This window comes from Podarcis melisellensis, assembly GCF_964234715.1.
Source record: "Podarcis melisellensis genome assembly, chromosome: 6".
Classification (NCBI taxonomy): domain Eukaryota; kingdom Metazoa; phylum Chordata; class Lepidosauria; order Squamata; family Lacertidae; genus Podarcis; species Podarcis melisellensis.
In genome coordinates this window covers 28,066,596-28,088,138 of record NC_138538.1, presented here as the reverse complement: position 1 = coordinate 28,088,138, position 21,543 = coordinate 28,066,596, and the positions used below count along the sequence as shown (strand labels likewise).

The 21,543-nt window shown below is 38.5% G+C and overlaps 2 long non-coding RNA genes across 7 annotated transcripts in view; one reads left to right on the top strand and one right to left on the bottom strand.

The window, feature by feature from the left end:
• Positions 1–19,817, bottom strand: part of LOC309373216 — a 76,662-nt gene extending 56,845 nt beyond the window's left edge. For 4 of the 6 annotated variants that reach the window (XR_014169852.1, XR_014169853.1, XR_014169854.1 and 1 more), the window contains exons 1-2: positions 19,639–19,817; positions 15,173–15,304 (exon numbers count right to left, since the gene is read on the bottom strand). This is a non-coding gene — a long non-coding RNA (uncharacterized lncRNA). Of the gene's footprint in view, positions 1–2,555; positions 2,633–4,186; positions 4,397–15,172; positions 15,305–19,638 lie in introns of all 6 variants that reach the window. The other 2 variants (XR_014169856.1, XR_014169857.1) reach the window with 2 other exon arrangements.
• On the top strand, positions 364–18,985 carry LOC309373227. Its single transcript, XR_014169872.1, has 4 exons — positions 364–1,918; positions 6,809–6,987; positions 13,905–14,013; positions 18,924–18,985. It is a non-coding gene; the product is annotated as an uncharacterized lncRNA (long non-coding RNA).
• Positions 19,818–21,543: the final 1,726 nt, after the last annotated feature.

The following is a 21,543-nucleotide window of genomic DNA, read 5'->3' as shown; positions in this document are numbered from 1 at the left end:
CAAAGCTAAGCTTTGAAAATGAGAAACCAAAAACTGAGATATTCACCCATCCTTACTGGGAATCAGGTTATAAGCTTGCACTGTAAAGTACCATTTCCCATTTCAATCCAAAGAGCTACTTTGAAATTGGTAATTCTAATTACAATTTTTCACTCCCCCACATACATTTTGAACAGCAGATTTTCCATGACATATTAAAAGCTAATTTTGAAATATCCATTGCTTTCATCATGATCCATTTTCCTTATGGCACTGGAGGCTGCTTTTCAACAAACATATGCTCAATACTTTGTGGGGCATACAGACCTAGTTCCATGGTTCGGTGGATGCTAATCAGTAACTTTTATTTCTACCACTTAGCATTATAAAATTTGGATTTACATATTACTCTATTAGGAAAAAAAGTTCAAAATAAAAATGGAGGGGGAAGAGCAGGAGGGAAAGAGATGTTTCTGAACAAGGTCATGCATACTTGAATCTAAAAGTGAAAGCTGGTTCTACACCCATGTTAAGGCTGAAAACATCGCTGTATTAAGGCATGTGTGACTGTTGGCCATATTCAGATGTGATACAAATGGCAGAATCACATCATGCATTTAAAGTGCATTCAATGTGCATTTAGACCACATGACTTCTCTCAAAGAATCCTGGAAATTATAGTTCACCTCTTAAGACCTACAGTTCCCAGCACCCTTAACAAACTACTGTGGTTCCAGCACTCCTGATCTGCTCTAATCTTTATCCAGAGGGAAAACAGATAACGGTATGGCTTAGAATTACTGTATTTCTGACTCAGCGCTCATTGTTTGTTGCTCCCACGCAAACCACAAACCAAGAGCGAACATTCATTTCAGATCACGGTTTCTCACCCCTGATTTGGATGTCATGCAAAGTCTGCTGCTCCATGGTCTGCTTCCCCTCTGGAGGAAGGGAGGAGCAAAGTTGGGGAGCCTGAGTTGGGTGCACCTCTTGTACCCAAATAAGCCTATTAGTTTACATTTCTAGACTTTCTTTCAACATCCCCCAAGAAATCACAAAAACGCAAGCATGATTTTGCAGTCTGCAAATCGGACTATGGCAGTACAGCAGCATTTTCAGTTCAGCACTAAAAAAATATATACGTTGCATGGAGTGGTGTAAACCAACGCAGAATCAATTAAGAGCACACTTGTGAAATTGACTAGGGGAGACTGGAGCGTATAAAAGTCCAGCCTTGATACACACAATTTTAAACTGCTTCTCCTTTAACTCATACCTGCTCTTTGTCAATACTGGGACTATTAATTTCTTTCTATGCATTTTTAAAGTATTTAAAAATAACTAAGATGTCGCTTGCTTTTTCAATTTCAAATCATTGTCAGGTTTCTTCTTTGCCTCAGACTTAAGGAAAGGCTAGAACTATATTAGGGCTGTGAGTGAGTGTCCAACCCTTTTGCATTCATCAAAGCCAGCGAAGCCTGTGCCTAGTCAACAGATAAAACTGGACTTTACGGAAGGATTTGATATTTTACCAAAGAACTATTCCAAATGCTTTTCTAGCAATTATTTGTGTCTGGCTTGCATCTGGGGATGTTCTCATTGCACTCAGTGGAATTTTTCTATGATTAAAATTACACAGGATTAAGTTCAAATACACTCTTTTCCTGTTTGCAAATGATTTGAAGAGTCATGTGGAGCGGAAAAAAACACCTGACCACATGCAGTAAATTAAAGTGGGAGGGGGAGCCCATCCAGGTACTCTGATTAATTTGGCTGCAACTCGGTGTGGCTCTATGTAAAAAGGCTAGAAGAGGAAAAGGTTTGCAGCAATCGTAGGGGAGGAGGGTGACAGCAAAAACTCCAGGAGCATCGCTCGTATTCTCTTCAGACAAGACGACAAGAGGACGACAAGAAAGAAAAGCTGCTCTGATTTGCACTAGTGAGTACTGAATGCAGTAGCCACTTGCTACTTTCATAGGAAAATAATAATAATGCCTTTTCTGATAAATTCTGCATTCTAACATACTTTTATGGAGAAAAGTTTACATTTTAGACTCTCCATTTCCCACTTCTAGCCAGACCCCAAAGGATGGCTTGGTGGGATGAAAAAGTGAATCCAAGAGTTACCGGTACTCAGATCTTCCTAATATTCAAATATTGTGCTTTATTTGCTCTCCTTTTTAACATTTAAAACAAAACTTTATCATCACTTGTTACACTGAGCTCATTTGTTTCATTAATCTTATTGATTTTACTTCTTCTAACTTTGGTTCAAAAGATTCTTTTTGATTTTGTTTCCTTCACTTTTTTATACTAAAAAATGTATTCTGGTCAAGTACATTCGGTATCTGCATTTTTAGGAATGGTGTATGACGTTTTAAGTGGGGCAGCATTTATTTAGTATTCTTTCATTATTTTCTGAAGGTTTTGGAATCATTCCGTGGAGACAATAGTAACCGTTTTTCATTTCTTACGCATTGTTCTTTTGGTCTTATATTCACTACTGAAAATAAAAGAAGGATCTATTTATTTTTAATTTATAACAAGTTGCCTGATAAAACAAAAAAAAAAGTTGCCTGATCAGAGGTGTTTTCTTGTGTAAGTAAGTGGTGACTAAATGGCGGTAGAATGATTATAAACTTCTTCCATATAACTACAAAGTAATTTATTGCATATTAGTATTCTGAATGTTGGTTTCCTGTTTTAACAATATTCAGTATTTCTTTTCCCCTTTTAATTACATATTTTCAATTTTATCATTATTCCAAAATGAAGTAACATTTTGTATCACAAGAAATCCATCTTTTGTACTTTTTGTTAGCTTGGTTGTTTTCGAGAGAGGAATTCTTATCATTTTTAAAGTGTCTGAAAGATTCTGTAGGATCTCCTTTTGCTTCCAAAGACTATGGTGACTTCTGGTTTGTAATTTAGAATAATAAAATCATACTGGCAATTGTTCTCTTAAACATCTATAATTTTTCCTCAGTTTTAAGTCCTTTCTTTTCCCTTCTCAGGGGTGTTGTTGCTTTTGCAGGAAGGAGGAAATAAAAGTTTCTAGTACGCAGGGAAAATGCAAAATAGTCTGCACAAGATCAAATTCTGTTTCCTTGTTCAACACTTAAATACTGGAATTTTGCCCACAGAAACAGACACTATTTGTCCTTGCCTATAACTAAGTTAGTTCTATAACTTAGATATAATTAATCATTATATGTAGAAAAAATAAAGAAAAGCAGGCAAACTGATGGACTTTTGAAAGAGAAATGGGTTATTTTTATAACCGTGTGACTGACAGATATGTGGACACAAGTTATGTTTTGTGATGAACAATGTAACTTTGTCTTTTGCGACACAAATTTGCTTTTGTGGAGATCCTGTTTAATTCAACACATTTTTTAATAATAATAATAATAATACTTTCAGGTAATTTCAGATATTAAATCCACTTGAATAAAATGAACTTACTAATGTAAATGAAATTAACTTAATTATATTATATGACTAGCCATTTTTAATTCATGGTTCTCTGTGTCTGGAAAATTCTCCATAGCCCTCATCATGATAATACTATTACTGCCTATTACTGTTGCAGTGAATGGGTCACTCTATTCTTGTATACATTTGGGCTTTGGATAGAAATGTCACAAACTTAATGGTGGATTTCAGATATAATGCTAACAAGCAGAAATGAGCAAAGGGCTCACATGTTCTCCTCTCCATCTCTGGCACAGCCACGAGGAGATAGGAAGCATTCACTGCTTGTTTTCAACTAACCATTGTGTATTGTTAGATGCACCGGACAGGGGATCTTTAGTTACTTTCAATTATGGTTTGTTGGGGATCAAACCATGATTTGTAATCCCGTGTGGTTAAAACAAATCACAGTTTAAAGGGACCAGGCTTTTCCCAGTTCACACATAATGATAAAGCGAATTGGAGTTTATCTCCAGTTAGGGAGGAGGAAGGGGAGGCTTGATTCTGCTTCTTCGCTAAACGATGTTACATCTAGGGTTGCCATATTTCAAAAAGTAAAATTCCCGACAACTTTTTTGGTGGAACAAACCCAAATTGTTGAGCTTTCCTGGGGAAACCTGTCAGATTTTCTTGGTCTTCCATTTTCCATTGTATATTTTCCATTTTCTACCAGTCACTTTGAGACCCCCAGATGAAGTGAAAAGTGAGGTAGAAATATTAAATAAATAAATACTGACTTCTTCACTCAGGGGCTTCTGGAGCTTTTTCTGGGATTGTCTGGATCCATTTCAAACAGGGTTTCCGTTACAGTTTCCCTTACAATACTCAACAAAAAGCAGTCTTGACTGTGGTTCTGGGTGCCCTCTCATGCATGCAGAGCCCAACAGGCCTGGATAGCAGCACTCTGCATGAATGTGTGCTCTAGTAAATCTCACACAATTCTCTGCAACATAAAGGAGATCCTCTATAGACATGTTGATGGAAAGTATTCTCAGACAGAATCTTTGAAATGCACTGATCTAACTGAGAATCAGTATTTCTGATGACCCCACTTTACCCAACACTGTTGAACATGCCAACTAGATTGTATGCAAATGAAAACAAACAAGAGCTTTTAAGTTCACTTCACCCTTCCCCTTTCCTTATATGCCTGTAGCAGCAATCTATTGTTTTCCAGAGTAAGATTTTTATGAGCAGTGACACTGAATTTTTCCCAGTTAAATTGTACCACATGATGGTTTCACAATTAGGGAAGTTCCAAATAGGAACCATAAAAGTTCATTTAAGATGCTCCCTATAATGGCTATGAAGCCAGCAGCAGGGTCATGGACTTTCTTAAGATCTACTGAGAGCCAGTGTGGTGTAGTGGTTAAGAGCGGTGGACTCGTAATCTGGGGAACCGGGTTCGCGTCTCCGCTCCTCCACATGCAGCTGCTGGGTGACCTTGGGCTAGTCACACTTCTTTGAAGTCTCTCAGCCCCACTCACCTCACAGACTGTTTGTTGTGGGGGAGGAAGGGAAATGAGATTGTTAGCCGCTTTGAGACTCCTTCTGGTAGTGATAAAGTGGGATATCAAATCCAAACACTTCTCTTCTACTACAAAAGAAATTTATGCAAGCCAGTGCTTAAAAACTCCAAGATAAATATGCAAAAAACCCTACAGTTGTTCCATTTTATATGTGTATACTGTTGTTTTGTAAGTCACTCTGAGTTGAGTAAAAAAAGAGTAACTAATAAATTTAACTAACTAATTAATTAGTGTTACAGATAGGTAGCCGTGTTGGTCTGCCATAATCAAAACAAAAAAAAATCCTTCCAGTAGCACCTTAAAGACCAACTAAGTTAGTTCTTGGTATGAGCTTTCGTGTGCATGCACAGCTTTCTGTGTATCTGAAGAAGTGTGCATGCACACGAAAGCTCATACCAAGAACTAACTTAGTTGGTCTTTAAGGTGCTACTGGAAGGATTTTTTTTTGTTTTAATTAATTAATAATATTTATCTTGCATTCCTATTTATTTATATTGTTAGCTGCACCACAATTTCCAAATAATGAAAGATTTCAGGGCTGTCAACATATATCTTGGGCTTGATTTCCTTTGAATGAAGGTTACTGGAGACAGTGGTGTCTTTGTGATATATAGTTTTATTTACACACCTATATGCAAGCTGCGCATTAGATGGAAGAGTTCACAGCATTAACACTTCAACAGATCTTGCTTCCCTATAAGATTTCTAGGGAGGCCCCCAAACCCATAGCTTTGGACTCAGCATAAACAGCAAGGCAGGCAGGTCTCCATGTCTTTTCCCAGCCCAGTTCAAGATGAGACTGGTCCAGATCTATTGGTCTCTTAACACCAGTGACATCATCTCATGTTGCCTTTGGTTGATATAGCCTCTTTATATGTGGTAACTTCCCTCAACTGGACTTTGACAGAGGTTAGAATTGCTCTGCCCCTCTGAAAAGCATACACTAGGCTAAAGCAGTTGCATTATTTTATGATTATAATGGTACCTTGGTTCTCAAATGCCTTGGTACTCAAACACATTCGTTCTCAAACAGCGAAGACCTGGAAATAAGTGTTTTTCAGAAGCCGAATGTCTGGTGCAGCTGTTGGTTATTGTATCCGGGGTGCTTGCACCAATCAGAAGCTGCGCCTTAGTTTTTGAACTTCCGGAACAGATTAAGTTTGGTGCTTTTGTTTTTGCTATTTATTTTGCATTTTTGATTTTGAGGCTTTTTTCGGTTAATTTGTTTCTGTGACTGTGTGGAACCCAGTTCAGCTACTGATTGTGTGACTGTGGAAATGGGTAAGCCCCCCATCCAAACAATGACTATCATCAGTGCAGGTAAGAAAAAATAATAATTTAAATTTTTATCATCTACAATACTGTCTTATTTATTTTATCGCACAGTACGTTTATTATTGCTTTCATTTTATGGATCTATGGTCTTGTTAGATAGTAAAATTAATATTAAATTGCTGTTTTAGGGGTTGTTTTTAAAAGTATGGAATAGGTTAATCTGTTTTGCATTACTTTCTATGGGAAAGCGTGCCTTGGTTTTGGAACGCTTTGGTTTTGGAACAAACTTCTGGAACAGATTAAGTTTGAGAACCAAAGTACCACTGTACAATGAATTCAAATAATATCTACATATATTCGCACTCTAGGTCTCTGTTAGACATCCATAGCTTAGGCAATAATCCACATATGATACCGAATAAATCTATTAATGAACATGAAGAAAATAAAACCAAAGCAAGCTGATACTACTGGGGCTGTATTATCCACCATTTCCAAAAGCAGAAAGACCTGTGTGTGCCTTGAGCAAAGCCAAAAGAGCAGAAGCCCAGCCAGGAAGCAAATAACAATCAGCCCTTGGAAAAAGTATCCTGAAAGAACTGCTTGGGAATCCAACCTCACCTTCCTTGGGCTACTTAAGATCTGGCTGCCCTGAGGGAAAGCAGAAGCTAGGGAGCTAGTGTCATCAGCTCCTGAAATCAGCCTGAGAATATTTTGCATCATTCATTGTGTTAGTAATTTAAATTATAAACTGTCTTGGAAGTAAGACAGTATATAAACATGATAAATAATCCACAGAGAATGAAGGAAGAAATCTATCTTGCTACTAACAATTTAGATAGACTGTTACTGTGTGATTTAGACAACTATGTGTTGCATTCAAGCCACTGAAAGCTTCCCACTTGGCCTCCCCCCCCACCCCGAAGATTAATATATGTGTGGGAATGGCATAAGATGACACCAAACCCTATTGTTTCCCAGAATGTTCTTTGCATCCCTCCGCATTCAGATATATTGGAGTGGTTGGTTGGTTGGTTGGTTGGTTGGTTGGTTGGTTGGTTTGTAAGACTCATAAAGAGTCTGAGTCCTTATACAAAAGTGTTTCAATTGTCACGTCAAGTATCACTGGGAACTGAACTACCTATGCTCTTGGATCCTTCATACTGGACAGAACTTTAGGCAAGCTGTTTACAACATCTAGGTTTTCAGCAACTTGTTTTTGTTTATGAATTCTCTTTTTTTAAAAAAAAATTATTAACAGTTTAGGCACTACAAAAGAAAAAAAAAGTATTAAACAGAACAATACAATACAATACAAAAACAAAGACACTACATAACACTAACACTAAGACATTAAACTAACAAAACAAAACAAAAACAGTTTAAAACACATCCAATAATTTCAATATCTTATCTTTCATTCACTTGTTTCAACGACCTCCTCACACCTCCCTTTTTGTATTCCACTTCAATTAACTGTTTCAGCAATTCCTTTCCATCTTCCTCTGTTTTCTGTCCTGTAATTTATCTTAACATGTTCTAACCTTATTTTTTCCCTTTAATACATTAATAATCTATTTGTACTTAGTTCCTTATAACATTTCTACTAAAGCCATATAACTTCATTCCAACTTATTTATGAATTCTCACACAACTTGATAATGCTGACTTGGCTCACCCTGTGTGACATTAGTGCAATTCAGACAATCATTGCCAGATGTGTCATTTTAAAAAAGTTGTTTGCTTATTATTATTATCAATGTCAATGTGCCATCTAGTATGGAGAACATCTTGCTCCATGACTGTATCCTTCAGTCCTTGAATTTTGCCACTATGATAAACACTTATGAAGCCTAAAGCCACAGTATTATATTTTTCTGTATCAGATAACTGGCATCTAGTTTCCTTCCAGGTACAAGGACTGGAGACTAAATTGTAATACTGATATTTTATAATAAAGATTAATACCGTAGTGATAGGGGCTAATCCTACTAAACAATGGTGTATTTAGAAATTAATAGAATTTATGTAATTTCGTAGAAGGAAAGTCAATTAATTTCCCGTTGAAATCACTCCGAATAAAACGAAATAGTCTATTAATTTGCACCCAACCTGTTTCCACATTAATCTGCCAAATAATGACAATTTTCATTTAAGTATTTAAAAATGCGTTCCTAAACACATTTTCTCTCAAAATGCATGCTTTAAACATATTTTGATACTTTTGACATCAAAACTAAAAGCCAGTGGATAGCTTAGACTTTCCTGTAAGTAGGCATCATTGAATTTGATAGAACTTCTTTCTGAGTAGGCATGGTGAGGATTGCACTGTAAGTTCCTATCTGGACATTAGTCTTGGTGGTTCATATCAGGTCAATTTGCATTGAAATTCACAAAGATCGATTTCCTAAAGCATCTCTAAACAAGGCCCAAATTGTTGTAAACAACAAACAAACAAAAAGCTGGTTGCATGTCCTTGTTCGAAAGAACATGAACTGTATTATGCATGAGCAGTGAATTGGGGGGGGGGGGAATGGCATAAAGTAGAATAAACCTTTTTATAAATTGCTGACCGAAACATTGTTTGGGGTACACTAGATAGTAACCTACTCTCCTCATGCACCAAACTCCAAGCATGATCCCAGTTGTAGGGTTAAGACTAGTGGTTTCTCAGCTTCCCATGACCCCAGTTGGTAGTAAATTTCAGGGTTTATTTCAGCTTCAGTTTATCATTAGCTGCCCAAAACACATTGCTTACCGGGGAGAATGCAAATGATATATGCAAATGATATAAATTATAGCTTTTTACAGGGTGTTTGTGAGGATAAAATATAAACCCAAAAAATAAATCTAGACACACGGGGGTTTTTTGGAAATGTTATACTTTTACAAATATGCAGCATAGGGCTGCCATACGTCCGGAATTTCCTGGACATAGCCGGGATTCGTTCGTTGAAAACTTTTGTGTCCAGATTTTCACTCTTTGAAATACAGTGGTATCTCAGGTTACATACGCTTCAGGTTACAGACTCCGCTAACCCAGAAATAGTGCTTCGGGTGAAGAACTTTGCTTCAGGATGAGAACAGAAATCGTGCTCCGGCGGTGCAGCGGCAGCAGGAGGCCCCATTACCTAAAGTGGTGCTTCAGGTTAAGAACAGTTTCAGGTTAAGTACGGACCTCCAGAACAAATTGAGTACTTAACCTGAGGTACCACTGTATGGCAATCCTAATGCAAAGTGAATGTGGGCTAGCTGGCAAACATTCAGATAGCTGTTATAGAAGAATTAGTTTCTCAATCAACAAAGGAGATAACATGCTCTTGGAGCAATACTGGTAACTGCAAGAACTCAGTCTTCAGAATCATTATTTACTTTCTAGCTTTATGTTTCCTTCTTAGTGCTACATACACAAGGTACTGCACACGCACGCACCACATACATACAGACAAACAAACAAACAAACACACACACACACAACGTTTGTCTGGTTGCTTGTACAACAAATGTATCTTCTTGCCATCAGTACCGATTAGAAAGCTTGATACTGTAAAAGGTTGGCTATCTTTTCACAATAGAACAAAGTAGAATTCCTTTAAGACTACCTGAGGTTACTCTTTTCATAAGTACTATGCAGACTAATATTTATCATAACTATAGCTCCTTTTAATAAACAACTCTTTTTGAAAACCTTCACAACAGTCCTAAAAAGGCCAAGACAAGCCACATGCCACAAAGGTTACATTCTGTCATGAGTTTTTCACACATGGAAACTTCTGCATCTCAGCTCATTCTTTCTTTTTTTGACAGACTTCTGCTTATCCTGACAGTTTCCCTTTACCATGGAATTGGAGCAAACATCAGTTTCTCTGCGGATTGATGTTTGCTCCAATTCAGTGCTAAAGAGTGGGTTTTTCTGGAGAAAGCAGTAGTGCAAACAGAAAACCACTCAGACTTGTGTCTAGAAAGCATGTGACAAGCGGTAAACTACCCAGACCCATGCGTCCTAGGTATGGGATAAGCAGAAGTGTGGCTGAGCCATCAAGCATTCTATAGGTCATCCTAGACATGATTAAGGAGTGTGCATTGAGATGCCCTCTTCAATTAATGTATTTCCCCTCTTTGTGCCAGCCTGGCAAAATGCCCACCACAACAACTTAGGACATGTGTGAGCATCCTTGCCATGGCTGAGAAGAGCAAACGAAGTATCTGGAATTGTCTACCGGATACCCTTTCCAGGACAAGCATCAGGGACTAATGTTTCAGTGTTATGTGTAACTTAGCACTACTTACTCAGATTCAGTTTCACTCCTAACCCATAAATCTCTACATTTTAGCAGCAGATCAAGTGCAAACTTAGTATCTGGTCATTCTGCTTTAAACCAGTTTACATAGCACTTACTGTACTTTTCAGTGTATAAGATGATGTTTTATAATAAAAAAAATTATGTTCAAAATTGTGGGTCATTTTATACATGGACACAATCTCCCCCCATTTTCTTAATCTGGAATTCCCAAAAATAGGGGGTGTCTTATACATGGGGGGGGAGTGTTATACATGGAAAAATACTGTAAATCTATTGCTTTTGCTACAGATGGTTTGAGCTAAATTGATTTCAACAAGGGCTCAGCTGGTTTATGTGAGCCTAAATTCAATATTTGCAAAAATTTAAATATGTTCTATTAAATTAGTTCAGCTAGTGTAGTTTTATTAACCCGGACAAAGTCTTAACAGGAGCAATCAGCTGGCCCAGGCTATGTTCCATATTAAGATGTGGCATTGTGCCAGTGAATTTTCCAGAATGGAAAAATGCCCTAGAGTTGAAATATATTATTGGTAAGAAGGCGTGATCACAGACTTTCACTGTGCATTTCCCTACTGATAGAACTTTGCTCTGTGGTCGTCTTTTTTCCCCTGTCAACAAGTTTAAAAACTAATATTTAATGCCAATGAACAGACTCATTGCTCTTTACAAATGAACTGAAAGGAGAGGACAGAGAAGTCCTAGAGAGCTGCTCCAGAGAAGGTAACTATGAAATAATTTGTATTGAGAGATCAAGGCCATCTGGAGGCACTGAATAATATGAATAATTGATATATGTCTGGTTTTCCTGAAACAAATGGATTCTGATGCACTTGCAAAACAGAAGGGAATTTATTATATTTAACAAATTATGCATGTCATATCTAGAACACAATGATAGCCATAATGCATCACAGAACCGAAGCCCTTTGACTCCAGTGAGCTTCTGCACTCATAACTGTGATGGACTGTGATCAATCGATGCAGACCAACTGTAACAGATAGGATTAGTTCTGAGGGCTAGATGGAAAAATAATGAAGCAAAAATATATGTATATGACTGGTGTTTTGAGCTTAAGTTGGGGGTTTTTAAGGCCTATTTCTTAAATAACATGAATGTTATAATACATATTCAATGTGGGGTGGTTTTAACATTCATGAATAATGATTAAAATGTACTATATCCTGCACACAGACATACACATCACACACAAGTCTTTGCACCTTGTCTTCTCTGGGATTATGTGGTGAGAATTGGTTTGAATGTGTTCTCAATATGTAACATTCCCAAAGGTAGACGGGCACATAAAAATTTATTTAAAAGTTTGAAAACAAACCTTTTCTGTGTTATTGTTTATTGATAGCTGTCAAAACTATAGAACTGTAGAGTGAGAAAGGACCCTGAGAGTCATTTCCCCCCCTAATCAATTGGGTAATAAAACAATTTGCATAATTAAAGCAGGCCATAACTTGTTGTGATGGGTGATGCAAACCAGAATGAAACTGATTTCATTGAACCTAAGCATACTTGACCATGTGTGGGATTGTGGTTAACATGTGTTGTGCAAAATATTATGGAGATATTCCACAAAGCAACAAGTGTTGGTTTGTGTTTGGTTTGAACATGTTCATTGTTTCTTAATAGTCTCACTCACCTTTTTACCATACTGGATTTCAAGACAGTGTACAAGTTCAATTTAAAAATAGAAAACAAGAAGTGGGGCACTGAAATAAAATGTTACTATATATAGTGATTCAGCCCCTCCGTTCCATTATTTCTCCCCAAATATTTATCTCCCCATCCTCCTGCAACAGTCCAAAAGCATCCAGTGTGCGCTGAGCACCCACAACCTATCTTCATTTGGCTCTGGGTTTTTTCAGGGTGGGGAGCTCCATTATGGTTTTGAGGAGATGTGTCAAATCTCAGCTACAATAAAATACTGGATCTCTCCATTTATTTATTTATATACATAGCTCTCACCCCTAACTCTGGGGATATTTAAAAATAGCTTCTTAGTGTGGCCCTGTATAGGGAAGCTTTTTAAGGTTTAATGTTTTATTATGTTTTTATATATGCTGGAAGCCACCCAGAGTGGCCAGTGCAACCCAGTTAGATGGGCGGGGTACAAATAATAAATTGTTGTTGTTGTTAAGATGACTGAGTTTAAATGTGTTCAGCAGTTTTTATGGGACTAAGTTGATATTTAAGAATGGATAAACTTGGAACTGTTTGACTTGGAAATGGCTGCTTAAATTTGATCACCACTGGAATTTTTCAGTTGATTTGCTAGTGTTCACTTGGGTTTAATTGTTTGTTCATGGATTAAAGAAAGCTGATACTTTACTTTCCTCTTGCCTTATGCAAGCAATCAGGTGCTTCGTATTTTCTCTTATGTATGTCTTCACAATGCTTCAACAATAACTTCAATTGTTTCAGCAAAAGGCAGTGACAAATATTTACTTTACAGTAGCAAAGAGAAATTGTAAGAATACAACATAGCAGGAGCAGGGCATAGGGGTATAAAAGGAGCCCTTTTTAATTCTATTTTAATTATTTGCACATTGACAACAGTTTACAGTTTACATTCCCTGTTCTGGTATAGCAGATTTTTTTTGAATTGTAGAAGCCAAATCATAGTTTTTTCAATTACATTGCATGTATTTTCTTCCTGGAGCCAGTCAAAAATATAGTTAAACAGATCTTGTCATAGAAACAAAATTTTAAAGGTGTTTCCTATCTTGTGGCAGTGGTGATAATATTCTGGCTACTTTGCAGAACTCTAGCCCATTAATTTGATTTGAACTGATTTTATAATGAATTGCTTTTAGAATGCTGTATTATTTTACTGTTGTCAGCTGCTCTGAGCCCGGCTTCAGCTGGGGAGGGCGGGATATAAATAAAAAAATATGATGATGATGATGATGATGATGCTAGTTTAATCAGTAAATGAAAGTGAGATTTCTATTTCTGCCCTATTGTAATAATTTTGCCTCTTTAACCGAACAGCCTGTGCTCCCTTTGACCCCATACTGATGTGAGTAACTGAGGTTATTGCAAACAGAGCAAAGCAACAACAACAACAAAAAGTTGGCATCCTTTTTGATGCCTTTTTATCTTCTAAAAAACTCATCCAGAAGTGAATCCAGGGCTTTCTAGAGGGTTTGTGAGCTTAAGGTCTTACATTCTCTCCATTCTAGCAAAGGTGACTAGTTGGAAGGACAGAACGAAACGCTGCAAAAATATTTGTATACTTTGACATTAGTTGCACTACCATCTTTTCCCTCAGGTATATGTGACTGATATAAAAAATTAATACGCCGTTATTTTCTTTCTCTCTCACACCAGAATGGAATATAGGAACTTCCTCCTTGGCTTCCTTCTCTGCTGCACGTTGCTCATAACCAGCTACTCTTACATGGTATTTGAGGAAAAGCAGAATGCTGTCAACAGTACAGTAAATAGTAACAAAATCAAGTTTCCGGATCTCCCACCTATCTCAATAGTAGGTCAGTAAAGTCTTCTGTTTGGAATCTTAAAAACAGAACTGGGAGGCATGCAACTTCTGAAAGAACTCATTATGTCACTTTTACCTATGCCTCTGTTCTGGTACTCTGTAGCCCAGCCTTGATCAACCTGGACCTAATCTGGAACTAAGCCCTGCCATTATTTATTTATTTAAAAAATAAACTAATACTGTCATTTCAGGCAAGTAGGAGTGGAAAGGAACACCTCTCAAATTCAGCTGATTAATTTTGCGTTTCCAAAAACAAAAGCCTATACTCCTATTAGATACTGAGTGACTGAATCCATGTAAATCCCTTAGCTATATTTGCACTTTAGCTCAAATCGTCACAATCCCACCAATGCCTCTGTCATCCTTAAAAAAAGCATAAAGCTATGGGGTAGCTTTCCAGGACTACTCAAACTGAACCCATATGAACTCCACCACATCACAGAGTTACCAGATGAGTCAATCAAAACTTCAAGGCTAATTTTATAAAGGCTCTTCATAGGCATTCTGGGATTAATAGAAACACATTTACATTAGCCATCTGTTCACAAATAGCTAATTGAACTAAATTGAGAGTAAAGTAAATTTGATATTGGGAAAGTTCAACATCTAAGCAAAATATGGCTTTCATAATTGACCTGAATCTGCTATCATTTCAGAATACAGCCTACCCAAGTTAAGGATTGTCATGACTTCTAAATGCTTGGGAATAAATCACAGAACATTGCAAAAGACAATAGTGGAATTCGCTTTCCTTTATAATGCTCTTGAATGAGAATGCCAGCTAGATCGGTTGGAATTCCATGTAGCACTATTCTGAACATTCTGTCTGAAGAAGCATTTCAGCTCGCCAGATGGAATGATTCCCCCCTCCTCCCCATGTCCTGTTCTGGAGGCTTTCTCTCTCACACACAAGGTAATTTCAGGGGCACAAGGGGAGAAGATGAGGGAAAGCTCCATTGTGCAAGTGGAAGCCCTTGCAAGGGTTTCTGCAGATGTGGCTCTTTAGGTGAATCCCACCCAAAGTATTTTTGTAAACCATCATAGAATATAACTGAAGGGTGCAGTATAAAAGCAATGTAAAATAAATCTCAATAATTACCTTGACTGCTGAAGTCAGGTTCACTACTACCAGAATGGAGCAGAGTTGTGTTCTACTTCCTCTGACAAAGTCAACTGGATCTCAGTTATCTCTTGCATGAGGTTTGGTAGAAGATGTGTTATCACAATCCATCTGTAATGGCAACGAAGTCCACTTTGGAAAAATGAAGATATACAGGCAGTTGCTAAAATTAGATGTCTTGGAATGGGTCCAGAACCACCAGGCCATAGAACATCCCCTGCCTAGCCTCCTCTTTGGTTCTTTCCTTCCCAAAGTGAGCTGCCAAGGAGCAATAGATCATTTCTATGTATCTGGCACTGAAGAAAAACAAGCCATCTGTGGAGGAATACCACAGTATTATCAGAACAAACAAGCAGCTCACTTTTCTTCCATGCTCAGTACTGAGGAAACAACTGCTTTCCAAGATCCATTCTAGCTAGCTTTTCAGATGCAATGGTGGGAAGGATAGCAACAACTGCCCAAACCTCCAATGATACTTTCAGCTTCTCTACCCATTGGACCTGCACATGCGAGAATGAATGGATGATGGCAGAATAGGACATGTGCTTGTGTGTATATGAGTGTGTGAGAGAGAAAGAGAGGATGAAGGGGAGAAAGGAGGGAGAAAATGGAGAGTAAAAAAACTATGCATGACTTGGAGAAAGTAGATAGAGAGAAAAAATTCTCCTCTCATGACACTAGAACTCAGGAACATCCAATGCAGAGTCATGTTTGAAGATTCAGGACAAACAAAAAAAAGTACTACTTTATACATAGTTAAACAATAGAATTCACTCCCGCAGGAGGCAGGGATGACTACTAACTTCAATGGTTCTAAAAGGGGGCTAGACAAATTCATGAAGAATGGCTCCTAGCTACTGGCCACAATGGCTATGCCAGAAGCAGGATGTTTTTCAATAGTAGTTTCTTGAAACCACAGTAGAGGAGAGTGCTCTTGCACTCAGTTCCTATGTTTGGGCTTCCCATAGGCATCTAGCTGTTCATTGTGACAACAGGATGCAGAACTAGATGGGCCGTTGACCTGATCCAGCAGGCTCTTCTTATGAGTGGCAGGGAAAAATTCTTTGTTTTGCAACCTTGGGTTTTCTAACAAATCAAAAAAGGAACAATATAACTGTGTGACTCAGACCTACTTCCAAACTCTAGACTCTAAACAGTAAGGTACTGAGAGAGGAAAAGAGACAAGGTACATGTCTAGACACCCTTGCATGTGTCTGCTATGTACATTAATGTATGTGTAAATAAATCCCTGCAAGGGCAAGGGAGCATATGAGCGAGGTTGCTTATATTAGAAACAAATATAAATAGACAAATGAGAAACGACTGTAATTGAAAAGGCCTGTAAAAAGATGCTTCACACTTTCTATCAGTATAGATTTACTGTCATCAGGATTACATGGAGATCATTATACTCTTGAGTAATCATCAGTTACAAAGAGCACATGAAGCAAATCAGGATGGAATTGAGGACCTAGAAGATGAAAGGCTGCAAGACAAAAGTAAATGTCAGCAGAGGTGCTGGAAGTCAGCGCTGATAGAAGGTGTGACCGCTCTTTTTGTAGGCCTTTTCAATTACATCCTTCAGTAGGGAAATGATGAACAAGTACCATAAGGCTTTTCAGTGTGTATTTAAAACACAAAAGGCATATTATCTATTATGTGAGATTTCCAAGAGAGGAACTAGATGAAACATGAACTGACATAGGTTGTGCTAAATTGCTATAAAGCATGAGGAGGGAGGTAATTTAATGTACAGCTGAGTGAGAAGGGTACTTTCCCACAGCCATTTTTTCTCCTGGGTGGAGTTATTTTTGATCTGGAAAGTGGTAGGGCAACAGTGATTTCAGTGGTACAACATAGGCAGAGACATTCCTTCCTGTCTGCCCCAATGCACTTTATACTCCCGGCCCACATATGATTTTGACAGTGTCACATGGATCACATCTGTCTGCAGAGGGTCAGTTATGGCTTTATATCCAGGTGGTGTATAAAGGTTTGATTTGAATTACAATGATTTTTAGCAGTACTATATTTTTGTAAGAGCATCTGTGCAGCAAGCATGGCCAATAGCCAGGGATTATGGAAGCTGTAGTTAAGCAACATCTGGAGGACCAATGATTCCCCACACCTGACACAGCAGGAAACCATGGCTTCTCATTACATCCAAACCTACCCAATTCTTCAATGTCATACTTCCACCCAGCCTATTAAGGAGATTATTTTCACCTGCAAGAGGTGAAGAAAGGAGGTGGGTTAGAGAACTGTTGGAGAAATAGGAGGAGAGTTGCAGAAGCTATGTCTCCAAGTGCTGAAAGTTATAGGCAATGTCACCTGGTGATAAGCTGAATGCTCAAAAGCTCAAGCAAACCTGGCATGCTCAAAATCAAATGAACATATGGAGCAAGGTGTTTGCACTAGATTATATATAATTCAGTAAGGGTTACCCAAAACGTTTTTAGTGCTCAGATACATGAGAAGCATAGAGTTGCCATCACTCCCCATCTCTTTAACCCCCCCCCCCGCATTCTTCATAGGTATATTTTTGTATGTATAGTTCTTCTGACCCTACAATTGACATCTCATGATGAATGGCATATAAAAGCCAATACAGTATCCCCCCTCCAAATGTACTCAGCAGGCCCTGTCAATGTGACCAATGATCAGGGATGGTGAGGCGGCAGGGTATAGAACCAAATGGTGCAAATGTCCTGGAAGGTCTGTAAACACCATCTTGGTAGTCAAGATAACCCCAAGACTACCGGTAATTCGTATTTACAGCAAAAATAAACTCATACATGTTTTCTGCTTGCTTTGAAGCTTTAAAGTCTCAAGCTGGCTGCCTTTCAGCCACTCCCTTATCTGCGAGATGGATGGGACTGGGGAACAGACCTCTAAGCCAGGGGTTGTTAATTGGGGCCAGCTTACGTAGCTGGCTTTTTATATAAGTAGCCCATATGCAATTGGCCTGTCACAAACAAAGCCATGGTGCTTGCTGTTTCAGTGTCCGTCCTGAGGTATAGCAGCAAGGAATCCTGCATTGCATTGCTGTATGTAACCTTCTTGATATAAAGCACTTGAACTGATCACTTTGCCATTTTATGCATATTTCTTTGGAATTCCTGCAACTGAGTTATTTGGGGCATCAGTCAATCCTTCGTCCAGGTCTGTATATGGACTCACGGGGATGAAACATGGTGGTGTAGTAGCATCTGGAGGGTACTACATCACCTACCCCTGAAGTAAGCAAAATGTGAGGTGACACCGAAGGTGATGTCATCATGTTACATATTGTAATTTGCCACATTACTTGGAATAAGGGGACAGAGACAAGCAATGTGAGAAAATCCATGTCTCTCAAAGTGTTATGTACTGAAGTTATCACCCTGGGCCAGCAGGGGGATACTGTAGATAGTTATGCAAATGAAGGATCGAAAAGTGACGTTCAGTGATTGGATAGTTTTGTAGGCAAATGAAGGATCGAAAAGTGACGTTCTGTGATTGGATAGTTTTAGAATGTTGTTACAGTAACAAGGTACTGGAGCTCTATATAAGCAGGCTGACTGAGCCCCTCAGTTTAGTTCTGTTCTGACATTGGAATAAAGAAGAGCTGTTTGAAGAATCGCTGTGTCGTCTGCTATGTTCGCCCACAACTTAACACAAAGTATCTACTTTCATGTTACACATTCATGCATTGTAACACATTTAATAAAATGTTTTTTCCCCTCTAAAGATTTAACCAAAACGTCCCTGAAGCTCAGCAGGAATGAGGCTGAGAAAAGGAAATCTATGAAGGTGAGTGATCCATCTTGAAAAGTCAGCAAGGTCAAAATAGTTCAAGTTGTCAGTAACAGGTTATAGGACTTCTCACTTTTACACTTCTGTTGCTGATGGGGATATCTATATTACCAGCTTATATTAACAAGTACAGTATCTCTGTACTTATATATATAACTCACCTTTCTGTGTCTTCACACTCTAAAATCAGTTAAGAAAAAAGCAAGGTATGTACCTCACATCTAGTTTAGTCCAAAGTTTATACATACACAGAAACACAATATCCTTCATGGAAGCCAAGGCAGCATAACTGTAATTCCCAAGCAGTTGCCACTCTGGCCAGAACTACTTAGCTTCAATAAGATGCTAGCCACATGTGCCATATGTGAAGTGTTTCAATTGCACATGATTTCATGCAAGTGCGTGATAATCTGGAACATAACCCTAGTGTAAATCAGGGGTTGCCTGTATACTGGATATGCTTCGTGTGGGGACGTTTATATAATTTAGCAGAGTAAACGATCCTCTGTTTGAGTTTATGCAGCAACAAGAGGGTTGCTAACTCGTTTGAGTCCTATCAATAATTATACCTTCCTGGTTGATAATCCCTTTCTGTTCCTCTTAAAGAAAACACACATGAATCTGAATCATATTAACATAAACTACTTTACTTTCAGATTCATTCAGGTTTACACAGTTGTTCCTGAAGGCAGGCTTAGGTTACATGACAGATAAACTATATACTAGATAGTAGTGAATCATGAGAACACTGCATCCGAGCAGTTACCAGTTAAAACTCCTAGCAGCAACCAAGCAATCGACCAACTGACAAAACTGCCTGCCACATAGAGGCAGTAGTTTTCTCGGAATGTTGGACTTGACTGACAGCTTTATATCCCACAGTTTGGGGGGGCAGGGTTGCCACTAATTACAAGTTTGATATTAGGTTTGACTGCTAGTAGAGAACTAAATCAGAATCTATACAATCGGATCAATTGAACCATGAGATTATCTGTGAATGCCAGACATGCTAAAAGAAAAATTATACGGTTGCCTTCAGCAGAACAACTAGATAGGAAATTAAGCTTATTTCCAGAGAACTACACATATCCATAGTAAAACTACGGTAATTGACCGGTATGCAAAAAATTGGATTTAAAAATGGATCACAGACTTTCTTCCTGACCTTCAATAATGTTTTTTTAAGCTTCTTTATTATTCAACAATGTTGATATTCTACATTTACCAGCTTCACAGACCAGTAGAAACAGTGAAATCTGCCTTATACTGAGTTAGACCATTGGTTCATCCAACCTAGTATTGTCAAACCTGACAAGCCATAACTCTTGAGGGTTTCAGTTCACCCTTACTGGAGATGCCTGGGATTGAACCCAATACCTTCTGCAAGGAAAGCATATACTCTACTAGTGATCTATGGCCCTTCTCTGGGGTTTTATTTTAAGTAGATTTTTTAAGAGCAACAAATCCTCACTGTTGCAGGGCTCCATACATCTGGATCTTCCCAGACATTAACAGGATTTCAGAGGTGGAACTGACGTCCAGGGGGAATGTGGTGCTTTGTCTTGGATCTTAGGCAAGTCAATAGAAAAACTGTGCAGGCTTTCCTTTAAAAAACTCAACAACTTTTGGGGTGTCCTGAACTATGGCAACCTTACACTGTTGGAACACTTATTATACTTTATTGTAGCCAAGATTTATTAAGCTTTTCATCCTTTTTTCCCCTCCTCAGAAAAAGGCACAGCAAAAAAAGCCTCCCCAACCAAGACCACCACCACCACCCAACTGTGTGCCTACTTGGTCAAGCTGCAAGCCACCATCTCGTCCCTGCTGCGATTTTTGTGCCTTCTGTCACTGCCGACTATTTCAGACAGTCTGCTACTGCCGTATGGGAAACCCAAACTGCTAAATCAAAAACCAGGGATGCCACAGGGACTCTGTGTCTTATTAGACCCATAAGTGTGTCTTCTAGGCCTCTTTGTCTTATGTGCATTGCAAAGGAAGCCAAGAACTTTTGAAGCTGGCTGGCTGGCTGGCTTTTACTCCCTCCCAAACTGCATGAATTATGGGATATATTTCATGAGGTAAATGCTGTCATAAACAAGACAGCCACTGCCCTAGCAAGTATGACAAGGAATGGAAAGAAAGGAGATGCAGCCTGACGGCCTGAAAGGGAATTTACAAGAGAGGTGAAAAGAAGCAGATTTCATGTCAAGAAGGAATTATATCTCTCTTCAGAAGTGGTATTATATTGCACATTACAAGTTTGAATGAGAAACATGGGCCACTGACTAGCTACAAAAGGCACATTCCAGAAAGTCAGCCATGTAGCAATAAAGAAGATTTTTAAATAGTATAGGGCAGATGGAGACAAGCTACTGCTCAGTCTTTTATAGTTAGCTCTCTGTCAAGGGTGGAAGATAAAAGCCTGTTGAAACTGCCAACCCAAGGTCCTAGAAAAGAGTGGCCCTTACCCAAATTATTATGACCACTGCATCTCCTTTGAAGCGGGGAGCATGGCCGCACTTAGTTCCACAGACACCTACTGAATAGTATGA